Source organism: Zootermopsis nevadensis, unplaced genomic scaffold (assembly GCF_977971745.1).
Source record: "Zootermopsis nevadensis isolate Lab colony 2312 unplaced genomic scaffold, Znev_1.0 Znev_ptg000022l, whole genome shotgun sequence".
Classification (NCBI taxonomy): domain Eukaryota; kingdom Metazoa; phylum Arthropoda; class Insecta; order Blattodea; family Termopsidae; genus Zootermopsis; species Zootermopsis nevadensis.
The window spans coordinates 12,947,215-12,963,531 of record NW_028259154.1 but is presented as its reverse complement, the minus strand read 5'-3'; the positions used below and the strand labels follow the sequence as shown (position 1 = coordinate 12,963,531).

The 16,317-nt window shown below is 35.6% G+C and overlaps 1 long non-coding RNA gene across 7 annotated transcripts in view; it reads left to right on the top strand.

Annotated features, from left to right (window-relative positions):
• Window positions 1-240: 240 nt before the first annotated feature.
• LOC110835910 (uncharacterized) overlaps window positions 241-16,317 on the top strand; it is a 99,357-nt gene continuing 83,280 nt past the window's right edge. For all 7 annotated transcript variants that reach the window (XR_015536468.1, XR_015536466.1, XR_015536469.1 and 4 more), the window contains exons 1-2: window positions 241-367; window positions 7,671-7,783. This is a non-coding gene — a long non-coding RNA (uncharacterized LOC110835910). The remainder of the gene's footprint in view (window positions 368-7,670; window positions 7,784-16,317) is intronic.

The window sequence follows — 16,317 nt, the reverse complement described above, 5'->3', positions numbered from 1 at the left end:
CGGTCGATGCCAATTATTTCTGAGGGTATAAGAATGTGGAAGTTTTACAAAAAAATATCCCTCTTGTAGGAAAGAACATTCAGAGGTATAAAAGACATGTTTCTACAGGCCGTCCGGAAAAAAATTATAACCGAAAAAATTTCCCTGCTTTGTATATGCTGCGTTATTTTTTCTCTCATTACTTAACGAATCTAAGTTGGCAGCTTTGGTTAGCTTCGGAATGACTGGTTGAATGTTAGTTTTCGTTTGGAAATGACGTTGAAGCGACCTTGTCTTGTTTTAAGGACCTGTCCCGTCCTTTGTGTCGAGAGATTGAAAAGGATTTAGGAAAGGCTTACAGGAAATGACTTGCGTCACTGTTGAAACTGTAAGTATGTTGTAGAAAGAGTTCACGTTTTTATTTTGATATTTCAGTATTTGATTCTTTGATATGTTTGGAATCTGCGAAAATAAAAATAAAGGAAAAATAAAATCTTCCGTTTAAACTGTAAAGGCTGAAATAATTGAACAGTTTAGGGTACTACGTCGCGTGTAACTTTGAGATCATCTAGTACTTTTAGAACAGAAATAAGGGTGGATGCACTTCGGCAACTTATATTTTATAAATATAATAGCGTTGTTTCTTGGGAGATTTGATTGATGTTGTTACGGCTTTGTTAATAATAATATTCTAATGGCTTTTGACATATTTACACGCTTAGGAAGATGTTGATATTTCGAAGAAACTTATTGTCTATCAGGGCTGAAAAGTTTCGGAGTAACATTCTGTATCCATCTTCAGAGCTAGAAAAGTTTTGGGGAAACATATTATCTCTATTTTGAGGATTGAAGATGCCGTATATATCAACGTTTTGGAGAAAAGTAATGGCTTCCATTTCCAGCCCTGTAGATGGTGACATTATGTTTCTCCGAAATGTTGGTATCTACCTAAGAGCCTGTTCGAAGTCAAACCCCAAAAGAATATCATCATCGTGCTGTTTATTGTTTTGTAAAGTACGAGAGATTTAAATATGATATTTATTATACTTAACGAGCAGTTCCTAAATTCTGTTTACCAGGCCTTACTGCATACCTCATTTTTTCGTCTAGTTTTTTCCAGATATGGAATTTAACATTGTTTTCGTGACATACCAATTTGTTTAGTTAAGAAGTATAGTTGAACTTTTATATGTTTTATTACGCACTGTCTTGCAGCGACATACATAATTTCGATCCCTTCCTGGCTTCTGTCTTCCAATAACCTGATATGGCATTGTCTTGTGTGTGCCCCATTTGATGGACAGGGGAGCTTGTTATACGGTGTCCCAGGGCTGTAGCCTTCGGAGGTTTAAAAATGAGACACTTAATGAACCCTTTTCTGAACTCCCGCTTTTCTTTTCGTAAAACTGAAGAAATTTAACTGGCAACGATATGAAGGGACCACAGTGTAAGTTCTGAGACTTTGTCCTTGTTCACAAATTTTATGTGGTAGCAGGATCCGTGTAATTTGGCTACAACGAAGTCTTCATCTTGCAAAAAGGAAAATAAACTTTAACATTCGTTGTTAAGATAATTTTATACTTTAAAAGCTTTAGCCTAATTCTGTCTCTTACGAAAAGAAAGTTTATTGCATCGGTATGGCCGTGTGTACGTGACCTTATGTTCATTGTAATATGTTTTAAATAAAGTGGATGATTTTCGTGAACCATATGTGGATGCCATTGGATTGGAGGCTACCCGTTCTTTTTTCTATAATTTATTAATAACAACGTGACAATAGATATTTCTTCATTTCGAAGCGGAAACTGAACTAATGCACAAAATATAAAGTTCTAAATGTTTGTGCTGTAAAATATATTACTAACTGCTCAGATATTTTTCCTGCTGTAGTTTGTACAATGTTCTTAAACCGGAAAAAATCAAATGTATTTGTATGTTTCCATTGGTAGTGATGGCTAATCAGTTATTATTTTTTTTAAAAAAACATTGTTTAGTGATACTTCATGAAAGTTTCTACATAAATTTTATACACATTTTCTTTTTGTGTTACAAATTACAACGATTAACGTCGAGCATATTTCAGAACTTGTGTTTGAAATAAATGTATAGGGACCTATGTTGGCGGAATTTGTCTAGAAATAAATATCTGGCGTATTTGTTCCATAAATGGGAAAAATATTTAGAACGTATGAGTGACAAATTAGCTCCAGAAATTAGTGTTAATCGTATCTTATTGTGCGTTTGTATACAACACGTAACTAAATCTAGCAAAATATAAACAGAATAGTAACTAACACATTCTTCTCCACAGCACGAGTGAAGTCAAAAGAAATGAAAGGTTTATTTACACGTAAGCAGTATTATAAAATGTTAACACCATTGTCTTTATTATAACGATAATTTAAAATACACTGTTAATGGTTACAATTTGTTGCGTTTCTCCCAATAGTTCTACATATTGTAGTCTGCTGATATTTTTATCGTTTTATCTGCTCCTTTTTGTAATAATAAATCTAATTTAATGGATATAACAGAATAGGCACTTTTGTATTTAATATGATAGGGATATAGAACCATCCTCCAATAAGCCTAATGTATTTTTATCCAGACAATAAACAGTTCTGATAAAAATAGTTCCGTTTCTGTATTGTTTGTCTAAGACAAATCAGCCCTACAAAGTTTTTTTAAAAGAATGTGGGTGTTCTGCTGGCTTCAGTCTTTGGTATTCAAACTACCATTCAGTCATTTTATAAAGCCGAAACATTTCTGATTACTCTGGTTTGTTTAACTTAATAAAATATAATTACATGTAAGTAAACTAATTAAAATCAAATTTTCACGAAACTGTGAACTGATATAATGGTAAATATTTGTGGTAGTATGTTTAGCAACGAAGTCAAAATTCTTTTTACTACGTTCATGTTTGAAATTTTTGTGAAGTTATACTTCATCTCTGTCCCAACGAATTCACATTGAGCATTCCCTCTACAGAAATTTCATCAGACTTAACTAAGAAGATAAACATTTGCAACATTGAAGAAAAAAAATATATGTTGGTGACCCAATATGTTATACCATTCCAATGCAATGATATGTGGTAGCTTTTATTGACAGTCCTAGTATGAAGACAGTAATCGTACTGAAGGTACGTGCCACCATATTGGATCACGTGTTTAATAGCACATTTCCTTCCTCTGTCAAATGTACCCCTAGAGCGTTCTGTCCAATGGCCAGTTTTCTAGCCTCGTTCCAGTCTTCCGTTTATCTCTTCGTATTCTACCATAAAGAACGGAGAGGGATCAAGTGGATATGGAAACAAGTCGGAGGAAGGGAAGTCTGTCTTGGATAGCTTCTCTTTGGAATTGACTTTTGAGCTGAATTTCGTAACGACATAAAAGTAACCGAACTGTCAAAGTCTAAATAAATACACGTACACGGAATTAGCTCGTATATTAATACTGTTTACAATAATGTGTACACAACTGACTGCTTTATTTGTTGTATTTGGGGTAGTGAAATCAATGAAATAGCGATAGGTTGAGATTTTTATATGTGAAGAAAATATTGAGATAAATCAAATTATTCGTTTAGAAACTAAATGAATTGGTTCAGTGGAAATTAGGGGACAGTGATATTAAAAAAAATTGTGCTTTACTATCACTAATTTGTTATTTTTAGTATTTTTGGTTTTGTTTACTGTTATCCAAGTCGGCCTTGATTATTCAATTATATTTCAATTTACGTTGCATTTTTAAGTTGTTCCAAAGACATTATATCAATTTTGCATCAATTTATTTATATATTTAATCATATTTCGTCATTTTATTTTAACATCTTACTTGCCTAATGTTAGTTTCTATTTTTTGTTCAAACTTCAGAAAAAGTAATGATTTTATGGGATCCGAAAGTTTATCTGTGTTCAAAACCAATCAAATACACACTATGATATTATGATGGCTGTTGTGCTGTGTAGTCTGGCAGAAAAATCTCTGAAACGTAGGTCATCTACCAAATTACATCGTATAACAACCCAGAAGACAACCATCTCCATAATCGCCACCACGAGAAACTGAAATATCTCTTATAATTACATGTTTAGCATAGGTTCTTTTATTAAGACTGTAACGAATATTCTGGTTTTAGATTTTCAATGTCAAGCACCAGCTATTTTCGTTGGAATCACATAACGTTATCCGCTTAGGAGCAATAACATAGCATACGCTCTACTTGAAACTAACGTTTGAGAACTTGCACTCGTGAGCTATTTTGTTAGCATCTGGGTGAGGGCTGGTCTGGGGGAGTAAGCAGATTGAGAATCAATGTCGGCAGCAACCCTCCGCCTGTCCTCTTTACAAGAAGTGAACAAGATACGCAGTTATACTTTGTAATGCGAGAAGTTTGCTTGCATGTCTCCTGGACGTTTGTTTTATAAGGAACAGCTCATAACATAACCTCTAGGGGTATAGTTATCCGATACAGTTGCTTTCTCTCCGACGTGTTGAAGGATATCAAGTAGATGTCTGTTCATTCAGTTATCCACTACAGTGTGGCTAGCATCAAGGCTTTTGTTCGGTACCTGAGATTTACAATCGTTCTGTATAATACCACGAGGATCAGAAGTTCATATTATCATCTTCATTGGAGATTATGAAATGTGTGCACCAGAAGACCAGCTAACAACTGAATTGGCTGTGTCATTACTCTGGCTACTCGCTGAGAAAGCCCGGGTTGGCACCCAGGTCAGTTCATGTGGGATTGTGGTGGACAGAGTACAGGGGCAGTTATTCCTTTGGCCCAGTTTCACAGAGACATAGTCTCACCCCATAACAGAACAATAAGAAAACAGGGCCGAATCGATATCTCTAGCTACCAACAGTATCGACCGCCAACTGTCACTCTGGTAAGACAACCGAGTTGACACAATTATTATTAAGAGATGCCTTTCATTTGGACATGATCCAGAGCCAGTTTTATCCACATCTCAGCCTCACACATCAGTTTATAAAAGATTCCGAACACTATTTTCTCAACATTAACCGTTCATTATATCTTCCTTCGTTCTACGTCTTTGTCCACACACTCCGTTAGTGTTTTTCAAAGGCTGTACGCTATCAAACCAGCAAGAAGTATATTAAGAAGCTAAAGTAACGAAATGATTAATAAAGAATATTTCCTAAATTAACACTGATAAAATCACTGTGAGGCAATTTTATTTTTTGTTAAGAAGTAAAGATAAAGTTGATCCTATGCACAAGCACCCAGAAATTAAGGCATATAACAGACGTGGAGGTAGAACTATATGCAATCCTACGGTTGGTATTAGATATGGAGAGGAGTTAGGCCTGACGCTCCGGGCGCTTAACCCTCTGGGAAAAGAGTTCCCGCGAAGTAAGAGACTAGGTTTGCTTCAGAGCCGGTCTGGATGTGGCTATGAAAAGGGAAATTTCTTTCACCAACCGGGAAACGAAACCTGCCAGCAGCCAGTCAGTATTTATACAATTTACACATTTTTCAATCAACATAAAATTAGTTTTCTTCCTTCACTTATTAATACAAAAGCGAATTACGTTGTAATAAAATAAGTTGCTCGCTACAAATCAAGTTAGGATAGAATCCAACACAGTATGGAAGTTGCACGATCACCTGCTACTAGCGTCGTCTCGTCGGATGACCGGAAATTCAATTTAATCCAAAGATTCCCACTGAGACCTACAAAGCGCCTTTTGCTTTATTTTCTTCTCGTTACAAACCGCACGGCAAACATGTCCGCGCCGCGATACACACTGTAAATCACCTGTTTTAACGTGGCGTGGGGACACAACATTCACAATGTAAATCGTTTGATGCTAGGATTAATAATTATAATGACGATTATTGTAAAGGTGGGGGATATAGAAATATATATATAGGAATTTGATATAGAAGTATAATTATATAGACAAATGGGCATAATTATATAGAATTAGGAGCTGAATTGCGTAGAAATAGCAGCATAATGATACAGGAATTAAATAATAATTCTATAGAAACAATTATGATTATATAGAAATATAATCATAAAGATATAGAAACAGAGAATTATAATTTAGCGTATCTTAATTTTTACGTTATTTCATGTACGCCATTATATATTTTTGTCCCATTACAGCAGGCAAATTTCCTTCATATACTCAGATAAATATATGAGAGAGATTATGAAAACAAACATTTTATTCATGAAACCTGAAGGAGAAAGAACAACATCTGGGGAAATTGGCGTGATTGGAGCGTAAGAAGGCCTGTACTCCATGGATTTACTTATCTCTTTTTGTGTTTGTGTATGAATTACATTTTGCTTTCATTGAAAACAGTCGTAGGCTATGTACTCACAACATGTGCGTGAAAACAGGCATTTGTTTTGCGGTGTTTGCATTTAGCTTGGATACGCACTGCGTCTTCTATTAATTTTCATACGTCCACACGACCTGTGCTCTGTTCTGTGTAATTTAATGCATAATAATTCTGAGTTCGCTTTCAACACAAAGGTAATTCCGATGTTAAATTGTACACTCCCTACATTATCTAAATGGACTTCTATTTACTTCAACAATTAAACTAACGTGGTTTACATATGTTTGAAATTAAATTCTGCTCATTGTTAAAATGGTTTATGTTTCATGCTGTCCACATTTCTGCTTATTGTTCCAATGGTTTGTCAACAGTGTCAACGGAACTACTATTTCTGTACTCAGGATCGTTTGCAATTAATTTAATAACAAAATGACAAATTATGATTGTTAGGATATTATTAACATTTATACGGGTAACTAGGAAAGTGATAGGTGAAGTAAATAAAGCTGCTAGTGGTATATTTATGCAAATGATGAAATGAAGGTAGCTGAATTAATGATATATATATATATATATATATATATATATATATATATACTGACACGCATAGTAAAGAAACATGTTAACATAAGAAACAATTTATAATTATTAGGTTGACTGAAGGAATCTTATCCGATACCTAACTAACAAGTTAACATATTCGGTAATTAAACACGCAAAAAAAGACGGAACTTTCCCTCATTGCGTTCGGGCAAATTATCATATATTTCTCTGTAGAAACTGAAATCCCCAGGATTGGAAACCAAGATGTATCTATGTCTGCAGCTGCAGGCATTTTCTTCTGATTCAGCACTTTGCATGAGAAATTGCCCCTTCAGTAATTTGTAATTGTGAGGGTCGAAATCTTCTGCTAATAAGAGAAGAATACGGGTGGAAAAGTTGTAGATGATGGAACAGAACAAGGGAATTGTGAAGTTCTGTAATCTCTTGCTAGTAGGGAAAAGAGTCCTTAGGCCGTGACTTCGAAACATTTTAATTCCAAATTTGTGAATTTTCAGAAAATAATGTAAGAGAATACAACGTGCTATGACTAATCTAATTTATTCTGTTATTAGACAAATATTAGACTATTATTGTACTATTATTATAATCACTATATCTGTTGTTATCACACTGTTCTCAGTCCAGAGTCCTACTACCCTCATATTAATTCAACACAAAATTAGTGAGTGGGTAACACTTAATTTTGGAAAATTACTATTGCAATCTTTACTCGTTTCACGATCACCATTAAGTATGAAGATGGCTGTCTTATGTGTTGTAGTAACATATGATCTTATAGAAGTATACCAACGTTTCAGGTGTCCTCTGATCGCCCTGACGATGGAGGCAGCAAGGATCTATAAAACGTTGGTAAAGTTCTACCAGAGAACACGGCGCTAAAACCCAGAAGACAGCCATCATCGGACTCACGGTAATAAGAACCTCAAATCCTGTCATTAATTTTTATTACGAAATATATTTTACGTTCCCTGCACAGTAAACATCTAGGAATTCCTTTTCGCTGTGTTCTGTTTTCATTACGACATAGACTACATATTTTCTTAAGGTTTAAGTTTTGTTGGGGTTTTATTGCATACAATACATCGCTGTTGGAATTCTCGAACATACCGAAACCTGATATACACAAAAATGTTGAGATCTTTCAATCAATAACAAGTGCATCCAATGTATTGCCCATGTAATCGGTTATATACAGAGTGATTCAAAAGGTTAGGGCCAAACTGAAGGAGCGTATAGGGGGACTCAGAGAGAACAACTTTCGAATAGGAATCCATGGCCTCCGAAGTTATCCTGAGTCAGTCGAGGCCATTGAAGGTAGGGAAGTCTGATAACATACCGCCGAAATAATCGTACTTTGCTATTCTCCTACTAGCTTAAATTTTTTTATTAATGTACAAGGATTACGTTAGCAATCTTACAAACTAAATTTACAACAGGTGTTCAAAGTGGCGTCCTCCACATTCAATGCAGGCATTGCATCGGCGAACGAAACTCTGGCGCACCCTTCCAAATACCCCAGGAGTCTCACGGACCACGTCAGATGCAACAAATATTCTGGCCAAAAGTTGTTCTGGGTCGTCCACCGGTGTCTCGTAAACGAGGCTCTTGAAATGCTCCAAAAGTAGTAATCGAGAGGTGTCAAGTCTGGGGAGTGTTATGGCCATTCAACCGACCCTCCTCTCCCTATCCAACGCCCGGGATACGTGTGATTCAAAATTAAGCTAGTAGGAGAATAGCAAAGTACGATTATTTCAGCGGTATGTCATCAGACTTCCCTACCTTCAATGACCTCGACTGACTCAGGATAACTTCGGAGGACATGGATTCCTATTCGAAAGTTGTTCTCTCTGAGCCCCTCTATACGATCCTTCAGTTTGGTCCTAACCTTTTGAATCATCCTGTATATATATATATATATATATATATATATATATATATATATATATATATATACACACATACACATGCTCTCACACACAATGAGGTTTCTGAACCACTGTGTTGTTACTTGTGGAACAGCTGTACAGGAAGTGGTATGGAACGTTCTTAAATTAGATCTTGTATTTTTCTGCAGGAGAAATGATTTTGCGACTTATTCTTATTTGATGTACTGTAATCCAAACAAGGCTTTAAAGAATTCGATATAATCCCACTGTTAACCAGTTTGAGTGTTGATGAAAACCCCTAGTCTAATAAGAAAATGGAGTAGGTAGCAAACAAGATGGCGCAGGGACTTATCACGTGTATTCAGGCGCGGGGGCCGGGGGGGAGCTTCTAGCGTTGGATCCTCCTGGCGAAGAATTATTTGAGGGAGAAGACCCAAAGGAGATGCAAGCACGTCCTGGTCCTCTTTCCTTTACATATAAAGGGGCGGGGGGGTAGGAGGTAAAAAGAAGGCATGAAGAAGACTTGGACAAAGCTGTGGGTAGAGGCTGGTCGCACCCAGAATGAAGTCTTTAGTGCTACTGTTGTTGGTGTCTATTTGGCACAACGATGAGCGGATTACTCGATATTTTCATTTCTATATGTGTCTCCTTTTGATACTGTTTCGTAATCGAGAGGTTCAGGCTTGGAATTTCAACTCAGAGCCCGGATAATTTGACTACTGTCTTTCTCGAAATTTTTCAGTCAATTTTTACAAACATTTTGACAAAAACACTAAAATATATCACGATACTTCCATTAAAACTTATAGTTTTTAGCCATATTCCTATTCCACGTTATAAACATATGGTATTCAGAACAGTCGTTAAATCTATTTATTTACCCCTAATACAATAGCCGATGTCCGTCACACTTGTGCTTATAAAATTATAACCGTTGCCATGGTATTGCTGTTGAGGTGTTCTCGGTCCTATAGTTTAAATTACCGACTAAGAATAGTAAGATAACTCCAGGGTCGAGTATCAATGAAGAATGTTTCTGCAGTTCGAACAATAAACACATTAGAAGACCGGCGCTAAACATTTGTAATCATGTTTGTATTTCTGATTAGCTATACAGAATATGACATGAGTTTAATCCAATTTGATGAAAGTATCTGTTTGTCTGTTCGATTATTACTGACGATTTTTCTACCGATGATATAATTAAGCGAAGAGTAATAAGTTGAGAGAAGGTTTAGAATGTCAACATGCACAAATAAAGTTGAGGTGATATCCATGTCTATAGGAAATAATTCAATTCTTTATTATTTGTGTGCTGTATCAACAGCCTGGTGGCCAATTACAGATACAGCACAGAGATAAACTCACAAACGCAGTAAAACATAAAAGGTAAAACAAGCAATATATAAAATACATTGATACGGAAAGTACACAAAAAATTACTACTAACTACATTAGGATATTTGTAAAAATAACATGAATCAATTAAGTAAATTATACTATTATAAAATGTGAAGAAGTGTGACAATTTTCGTCTCGAATATGTCCAAATCCCTGCAGACAACATTAGCAGCTGATGCGCATCTAGCAGCTGCTAATGTTGTCTGCCGGGATTTGGACATATTCGAGACGAAAATTGTCACACTTAATCATATTCTATAATAGCATAATTTACTTAATTGATTCATGTTATTTTTACAAATATCCTAATGTAGTTAGTAGTAATTTTTTGTGTACTTTCCGTATCAATGTATTTTATATATTGCTTGTTTTACCTTTTATGTTTTACTGCGTTTGTGAGTTTATCTCTGTGCTGTATCTGTAATTGGCCACCAGGCTGTACCACAGAAAGTAATCTTATAGAAGATTCCCCCAAATATTAAACAGAAATATTAAACACAATATCTTGTCTTAGGGTTAGGAATTTTTTTAGCAGGTATTGAGAATTCTAGGATAAGCGTAAACTTTGTTAGTTCGTATGGATTTTTCTTAAAGCAAAACGTAATTTTAATAAAACTATTTACACATTATGACAATTATCACATTGTGAATTAGACAGCTGTCAAGTAACGAATCAGCAGTGGACTCTGACAACTTTTGCGCTGTTGAGACCAATTACTACCACTTTTCAACCAGACAAAGTCCTAGTGGAATTAAGGGGAGAAACGGAGAATACTGTAAGCCTTCTAAAGGACTTTTATATAAGATAATAGGCTTACAGTATATTTACCTTGCTGTATATACAAATGTGCCCCAGTGAAATTCTTGCAGTGCGAGTGTCCAAGGAGCAGTTTCGACCTTCCTCCCTATCTGTTCTTCCAAGTAGTCTTAATATAATTGCCCCCTCTCTTGTAATTTACATGTAAATTGTGGTGGATGGATATACAGTGGTACGGGGGGGGGGGGGGGTCCACAATCGGGCCGTAGACCCAGCTTGAAAATGAGTGAATTTGAAGCCTGCCTTACTGACGTTACCAGCAGAATATTGACCCAATGTTGGTAAGACGAGACTTCAGCAAAGGAATTTATATGAGAAGATTCATAAGTGATGAAAGTGGAAAGATATGTTTTCATAATTTTATATTCCAAAATATTTGTCTTTTCGAAGTTTAGGTTTAAAATTTACTCGTACCAGAATCTAGGTGTATATGATTATACCCAAGAACTTAAGGCAGTAATTACCGTTCCAGCTTCATAATAGAAAAATAATCATTTCGAACCTCTACCTAGATATTTTTATATTTTCTTTTTATTTCTGTTTTTGTGCCTGAACGTGTTTCTTATAATTTTTATCGATCTCTTTAATTTCTGTGTGAGATTTGAAGCTCTCGCGGCTGTGAAAATGTGGTTGTTGGTATTTGGGTAATAACAGAGTGTATTTGGGTACCACCGGGGTTTAGAAAAAAGACTGTCAGTATCTTGAAGGGTCTCATTCCGGAAGGTGGAGACAGTATGTTCCTAGAAAATGCTGATATTCGCCTGTACGTCTAGACGACGTCACTGCTAAAAGAACAACAAAACAGTCGCTTTTAATTACTGCTTTCTTTTACAAATATGAATATGCTCTTAGGCAGGTATATCATTGCGATATGAGGATGTGAATTTGATTGAGGAGGCACATGATAAGGTTCATGGCATGCCTTTTTTTTAGCAGGGATTCTATGAGAGGCGTGAAATGTATTGATCAGGTCTCCTGATTTAAGGTTTTGAGCTTCACGCCATTCACCATTCACTTATCGAGGTTGTACTTGAAATGTCATTATCGACTTCTCTTTCAAATCTTATGTACATACCATTTGCTTTTATCTTCCCATCTTAGATGATGTTAAATAAAATCTACAGTTAAAACAGTGTCGTATAATAAGATGAAACTAATTTAACCAATATGGATAATGTTTTATGATAGTGGTTTTAAATTTTTGGTGCTCCCGGCTTACTTGGGGTATATATTTGGTACACTCGACTCGAATCATAATAGGGAACTAATGTTTATAATAAGGGTACATATATTTTTAAGTAATGCCATTTATTATGTAAACTTATAAATTATCGTAAAATGGAAAGATGAAGTTTTTATGCAAATATCAATTTAAAGAGCTGAAGAAAATGCAGTAGTCTCCAAAATTCATATGATCGTTTTTAACAAAGAGCACTGCACTCAACACAACTTGTGTAAGAACAGAGCGACAAAGAACAGGTATTTACTATTTTTAGCAGATTTCGTCAACAAACACAGTTCGTACGATTTAATTGGTGAGAAGGAGCGGAATAAGTTACCTTCAAAGTCATTTATTGTCAGCACGAACAGTAACTGTTACTACCGTTGCCACTAAATCCAGCTTTAAACTTTCAAATACAAGTTTAATGTTATGCTTTAACTAATTACCAAATATACTCAAGATGTTAATGTGATATTAACAATTAATTGATATTTTAATTTACATTCTTAATTTTATGTAATCATTCTTCTATTCGAAGCCTCGCGGCGCAGTTGCCAAAGGCTCGCGTCATACCGTTTGAGAACTACTGTTTTGAAACCACCACTGTCAAAATGTATGCAGTAGGCTGTATTTACAATGCCTGTGCCTGAGATGGATGAAGGTTTACATTCGTTCTATTAGTTAATTGGATGACGTAGATTGAACGCTAATATAAATACGTCTTAAAATGAATTTAATAACGTGGGCTCTAGTCCCAGGAAGTTACACACTAGTACTGTTATAGCAGAAACCAAGTTTCTGCACCAGTAACGTCACAACCAATCACAGTCGGTCATTGAACGCGACCGTAAATCAGTTTCATCTACACACAATCGTCACAGTTTCATTATACAGTGAAGATCCATCTTAATGTTATCCTTCCATTTCTTCTCGGTCTTGCAGGTTTTCCAAGCTTTAAAATCACTCTAAAGAAGAACATATTTGATGAAAAGACGAAAATAAAATACGTAAATAGTGCAAGATATTCATTAAAGGAAAGCAAATGAAAATAAGTAACTTATGACTAAAACGTTTATTATTATTATTATTATTGTTGTTGTTTTTGTTGTTATGGCTGAAGAAATATATGGAATAAAGACGATTACACTGGATATGCTGTTAACTATATGTATCAATGACTTAAACAGTCAATAACTGCATTTTAAATTTGTGGGTTTCTAATGATTCTCAGATTTAACTTTGATTATTTCCGTGAACAGTATCAACAAGTTGATCTTTATAATGGTAAAGAGCTATCCTTTCTTTGTGATACGTACTGAATTCTTAAATATTATGTAGACGAGCTTCGGCTCCCAAGGGTTATCTTTGTTGTTCGGGCTTTACTTCAGGGTTACCTTATGCCACAACATTGTCATTAATACAGTGAATTGCGCTTAACCAAAGCCTTGAATTGATCTCTTGCTATGTAGACCATGCAACGACATGATTTGTGTTTGATTCCCCGATGGGATATTTACAATTTGTACTGGACAGGTGTTACTTGTGTTTCCCCTGCTAATTAGGTGACAAACCTGTCCATCAGTCGCTCATTATTACCGCAGTAAATATCTTTGATGATGGACAGACTGTCACAATATTACCTATCAATCAGTTTATGTTAGACTGCTAAACAGTTTAATTACAGTATTTGCATTTAACGCGGGTTGCTGTGATCACGGTTTTGACTTCCTGATTCTATAAAAGGCTGCGAGTTTCTTGAACAGGTGAGCTACTATCAACGTTTGAAGGAACTTTATACTCCATGGAGTTAATTAATTTATATTTAATATACTAATATTGATACCAACAGGAACATTTAGAAAGTAGCGTTCGTAAATTTCTAGCCTATTTTTCCAGTTCTGTGCTAGTAACCGTCATCTCTATAAGACACGGCCGTAATTTATAAGTTATATGTTAGTCCTTAGCTACAATGTGGAACGTATTCAATAACTGTACGTCCTCAGCGATAATCACATAAAATTTTCATCCCCAGAATCTGTTTAAATTTTTGTACTGGTAATATCCTGACAGATTTATACGCGACTATTATGTGTAATTTCTTCCGTAATAGGAACATGTCTGCTGTTTGACATAACGTTATCCCTTCCATAGCAGCCGTCACAAAAACGTATGCTTTAAGATTACAACCAAATCGTACAACGCAGAAACAAATAGCGAAGCCCGAGCGATAAAGACAGTTCAGAACTCGTAGGGTAGCAAAGCCAGCGACTCTTAATTCGTCGTTTAGAGTGACGTATTTTGTTCATAAAATCCTTCCGGGCCTTTGAAACTTGAAATTTAATGTGAGCTAATGTTTCTTCCAGATTATTTTTGGTACATTTAACATAACTCTTCTGACGATATAAAAATAATTAAGCTTTTATGTAAGACCTTTAATGTTAACTCCTTGGAGCAGAGTTTTTTTATAAGTTTTAGTAAATCATCTAATCAAGAAATTACCCACATTCTATGACACCAGAGATTTCATTAATCTGTTCAGATCGAGTGCCGTTGGACATGTCCTGAGTCCAATAAACCTGATGCATACCCAATCAGCATATTTATATTTTTTGAAGATGCATTTGAATATTATACTTCTACCTACTCCTACTTTAATGACTAAGCACTGCAAAATGTAACATTTTTTGATGTTGCAGAGTGGTGTATAATTTGTGAATTTGTTTTCAAAATATTTTATCGTCCCAAATCTTTTTGGATTTTAAATCCAGGTACTACTTACTAAGGGCGCAATCGTGGCTTAAGAGGGCATCGTGTACTAAATTCAATGTAGCAGGAAGAAATAGACTTTGGGGATTTTTGTGGTCACTTCTGGTACATATATAACATCAAGGTTTCCCATTCAATTTCATTGAAAGCCCTTTGTATGTAAATATGCAGTGGGGTCTTGCATCGTCTCAGCACAATTCAGTTCTATATAAACTCCATTTCTCACCCCTAAAGACAGAGAAAGTTAGCAAATTAATTGCGTAGTGGATGTTCTGTTATATCATCTTTTACCCATCTTCAACTTAAGTGTGTTTATTTATTTGTTCCACATAATCAAAGTAAGGAGGGAGAATAGAAAGAATTGTTAACAAACGAAGCAACGCCTATTAAGAAGCCAGTCAGTTCAGTTCTTTAAGGAGCACAATTACGAAAAGAAACTCAATCGTTTCGAGGATTTTTTCTGTATTCAGCGACTGATATGAAAAGTGGCATAAATGTTCCGATATGAGTTAGATACAAATATGAAAATACAATAGAGTGAGAAACAAATCGGAGATGGAGCAGTGGACTAAGTCAAGTGATCACTTGTTTCACAAACGACCAATCTCTGTGTTTCTTAATTGGTATAATACTGTCAACTTTGTTGTATATGACGTAGTTAAACGTTGCTTAAATTGAAATGCAGAAGGAATGCACAATATTTTGGTTGGTAAGCCTGGAGGGAAGAGACCACAAACAAGACACAGATATAAATGGGACGTTAATAGCTCTTAGGAAAGTAAAACTGGAGATTTTGGATTGGATTAATTTGGCTCAGGATGGGATCTCTTGGTGGGAACTTTTAAGCACGATAATGAACCTTCTGTCCCGATAAACGACGAAGAAGTTCATGACTTTCTTGACTTTCTGAGCCTTTCAAGGACGCTGTTCCATGCAGATCTACACGCACAGACACACATACACAGACACTGCAGTGTTTGTAAGTATTCACAATGCCAAAGTGCACAGGGCGCCTTTCGAAACTATGTGTACTCAGGTATGTACTACACCTATTCAGATTAGATTTGAGTTTCTCATACAGGCGAGTGTGAAAATTGTCTTATGAGATTTTGCGCCGCGTAGTCTGATAGAAGTTTACCGATGTTTCAGAGGTAATTACTGTCCACTCTTGCCAGGACGTTCGACGCAATATCCCAGAAGATAGTCACCTATTTACACCATTTCTTCTCAAGTATCATGCAAGTCCACGTGAGAAGGGTCAGTGCTTCTAATGAAAATATTTCTACACCAACCTTATTTAGTGGCTTTTCCATACAAGGACATATAAATTCTGTCTCGTTATTGGCTTTATT